Raw genomic sequence first — 4,134 nt, 5'->3', positions numbered from 1 at the left:
GAGCCAAACGTGGATAACGTGGCATCAGCAGCAGCAACCAAAACCAGTCGAAGCTGTTTGTCAGCTCTCTTCAGCTCGATATTTATTTTCAGTCAACGAACGCGTTTTTAATATCACCTAGAGAATAGACAATGCGGGCGGTAGAAATTGGCCATGGAAATGCATCATTTGCGCCAGCAGCAAAGTGCAGGTCGTGAATTATTTGTTGCTGTGGCAGCTGTCAGCTTTAAATTGAGTCACCTCGAAAGGTGAGGAAAAGTGTCTCTCTGTGTGTGTGTGTGTGTACGTCTTCTAATTAATTTAAGCCATTTACATTTTAATGTACTTTATATGCAATTTGCAAAACTTACACGTCTTGCCAGCAGGGATAAGTCCCGACTTCGGTGAGTTTGGCGACAAAAAGCCATGAAATAAATTATTTCAAGAATCAATTACAACTAATAGCATAGACCACTTGAAAATCAATTCAATTCACATGAAAGCCAGTCTGACAGAAACAGAGTCACAGCCAGAGAATGAAAACTGAGGCTGTAGAACAGCAGCAGGACCAAGAACGGGAGCTGGAGTTGAAGCTGGAGCTGGCAAGGCAGCCAACCAGTCAGCCAGGACAGCTTCAGGACTGAATGAATCGCAGACTGTGTGTGGTGCACACACAGATTGCCAGTGGAGTCAACCGTAGAGAGTTCCACTTACTCCACATATGTGACGATTTAAGCTAATGCATAATTGATTGTAATGCCCCGGCAAGCCGATTTTGGGCTTTGTCAGCCTGCCAATGGGCCATCGAGGAGCTGGCAAATTAAGCAGGTAAAATTGAATGCAAGAAATTAATATTGATGCATATTGCAGATTATTCACAATTACGTAAAAGCAAATTACAAGCTACAATAATTTTGGGTAATTCAGACGAACATCTATCTGCGTACATTCAACTCAAGAGAATACAAATTGAAATGTTACTATAAATATAAAGAGCATCACAATAGGATGTTAGAGAAAAGCTAAGTGACATTATCTTTTGTTAATCTGAATTTTAAACTATTGTAGCAAAAAGTCGTAATAAAAGTTGACACCCATCAACTTATCAATAATTAAAAACAAAGCTAATGCATAGATATAAATCTATGACAACCAAATCCTTGTTGCTTAATACCCAAATATTTAAGTAAAATTCTCAATCAATTTACTGAGAACAACTTCAAGCATCAATTATTATGCAAATAGCGTCAAACAAAGAAAGAAATAATAACAATTAATCTCTGTTAACAACTTGCCGCAACAGGTAAATGGAAAACTTACTTGGTTTTCTTACGAGCGTTATAAAAATTCAATTTCAAAACTCTTGCCTAAAATATGCTTCTTTTAAAACAAAAACCCGAAACTCTTCAAAGTCCAAAGCGCACATGGTTATATCTAAGTTTGTTAATCTTTCAAATTGATGATGAACAACAGCGATAAAACGACAGAAAGTTCAATTTTAAGTGCTTGCAATTCAACTTTATAAAATGCCTCTCATTATGAACTCACAGAGCCGGGCTATGTGGCAATGTGGTGCCATGTTATCAATCCCAGAGGCACGTCAGTGGATTTTAGGCACTTTTATATTTATGAAATGCATAAACAACGACAATAACCAGGGAGCAGTCCCCAGTATCCGTTATGCCAGTGACAAATGCGAACTTTTCATTTTCTATGCCGCAACAGTCGTCGCTGAGTTATTTAAGCTAAACATGGATGAACACCAGGAACCAGACAGACCGACAGACACATAGACAGAACGACTGACAGGCGGACGGAAGGACAAATGTCATGACAGACAAGTCCGGACGCTGGACAGGATGACAGACAGACAAACCAGCGACGCAGACAAAACTGAATATTCTTTTTATCCCCTCTTTTTTTTTTTTTTGTTTGTTTGGCATGCAAACAATAGACCAGAGAGGGGTGAGAGTTAGTTTTTGGGGAGGGGGCAGGGATTGCACATCTGAGCGGCAGACAGTGTGCAAATGTCAACTCGTTGGAATTCAGACAAGTATATGCAGCAGTTACACACACAAATTTATATAAATATATATATATATAAAATGTCAAGTGTAGAAATGCACATGCCAAATGTCTTTGGCCAACTTTGGCTTTTTGGCTGCAGTTTTAATTTCAACAGCTGCAACTTCAGCTGGCCAATTGGCAGCCCGTTTGGGCCATTTAATTTGTTTATTAACTCGACGCGCTCTGTCGGCGCAATTAACGTCTAATGAGCGCAAGACCAAGACGCTAAACTTTCGTTGGGCAGTGCCATGGACTTGACTATTAACTGTATCAACATCATTATCATCACCAAGACACAAATCTTCATTATCATCATCATAATCATCATCATCGTAAGCTGCAGCAGCAACAGCAGAATGCGCCGCAACGTGCACCAAAAAGTTTGTGGACTACAAGCTGCTGATGTTGCCCAGAAAAACCACAACAACAATGTGGCAAGCGCTTTAGATGCAACTGACGATACCAAAGATTGTATAACAGACCGGCATAGATAGCGATATAGAGTACGTAACTCGAGAGGTATATTTAAATTGTCATCAATAATGTCATATTTCAACAATTGAAGAACATTATTTGATCCGCTGAACTGTAAATGAAAATAAGTACTACTGCCCTACTATGCGATTCTCACGAATTCAGGTAAGTCTATTATTTTTATTATTTTAGCAGTTTCTCGGCTTTATTATTTTCAATCTTTCACATTCTCCCATTCTCATCCTCTCTCTCGCTTCTCTCACCTTTCTTCCCACCAATCTCACCCCCATTTTCTAAACTGTTTCTTTCCATTTGACTGATTCCTACCAGATCTCCATTTATTTTTTTTTTTCAGCTAAAGTTTCTGGAGTTAGGGTATTTACTTGACCGTCCATACCCACGTTTTTTTTCTCTCTGCTTGCATGTTGATTGCACCATTTGGTGACGGAAATGCAAACGCATAACTTTTGTCAACTGCAGAGTCAAATATGCTGGAGCTACCCGATCCAAGCCAACCCACTACAATCTCTCCACTGTCCAGATGTCGTAGCCAAATCTCATGCTCCCTAAGCCCATTTACCAACCACAAAATATGCTCAACGCAGCGCAAATTTTTGGTTTAGTTTACTACAAGTCGCTATCTACTTCGTCCTCGTCCTCAACGTCGTCGTTGTCGGGAACCAACTTAATGTGTTGTCGACGCCAGCTGCAAAATTAGAAATTAGTATTCATGCCCCACAGTGTCATTTCCGCGAATGCGCGTGGAGTTGGCAAAAAGTTTTTCGCTGCAAGCCTTTGTGTGCAGCACTGAAGAGAGATTGATATGCGTGCTACAAGAAACTGCCAGCAATATGGCTGATTATGAAGTGCTTCGTAGTCTACCTCCATCTATCGCTCTCACTCACTTATTCGCACTGTCTCTCTCTCTCTCTCTTTCTCTAGCGCTGCGTAAGTGTGTCTGTGTGAGTGAGACAAGTTCAAAATTGTCAGAGTTCAAGTTGCAAGTGCTTAGAGTGTGTTATGGCGCAACTTTTTCATATAAATCCTTAATTATGACATTACTTTGCATATTATAATGTTGCCTTCTAAGTCGCTGAAACGCGCTCCCAAAATCGATTTCTTTTTAAATTCAACTTGTCGCATGATAGATTCGAATTTTGTATATACTAGACAGAACTTGAACTATATGCCTGCCAGTGTTTTGTATATTCGTAGAATTTTATGGCAACACAAATATATATCTAACATCTACGCCTAAGCCTTTCTTTGATTTACAAATTTACATTAACGTTAGCGGTTTAAGCGAATTCATATCTATATATATGTATATACATAAATAAGCATTTAATTATGGTGAAATATTGGCGAAATTATAAACGGGAATGCGTGTAATTCGAGCAGCGCTTAAGTGTCATTGACTGCAGCGAGTGCTTTAAGGCAAAAATATAGTATAACTTAAGGCGCGAAACAATCGCAATCGAGTTGATACCAATGAACAACTGCGACGGCGACGACGACGCCGCCGCCACAACGAATTGCACTTACGGCAAATTTTTGCGCCGAGTGTCAACCATACAGAAATAAGCCTCAAATTGTGCCCAAGCCTAGAAAACT

This window comes from Drosophila virilis, chromosome 3 (assembly GCF_030788295.1).
Source record: "Drosophila virilis strain 15010-1051.87 chromosome 3, Dvir_AGI_RSII-ME, whole genome shotgun sequence".
Classification (NCBI taxonomy): domain Eukaryota; kingdom Metazoa; phylum Arthropoda; class Insecta; order Diptera; family Drosophilidae; genus Drosophila; species Drosophila virilis.
The sequence above is the reverse complement of the archived record's forward strand: the minus strand, read 5'-3'. Positions refer to the sequence as shown.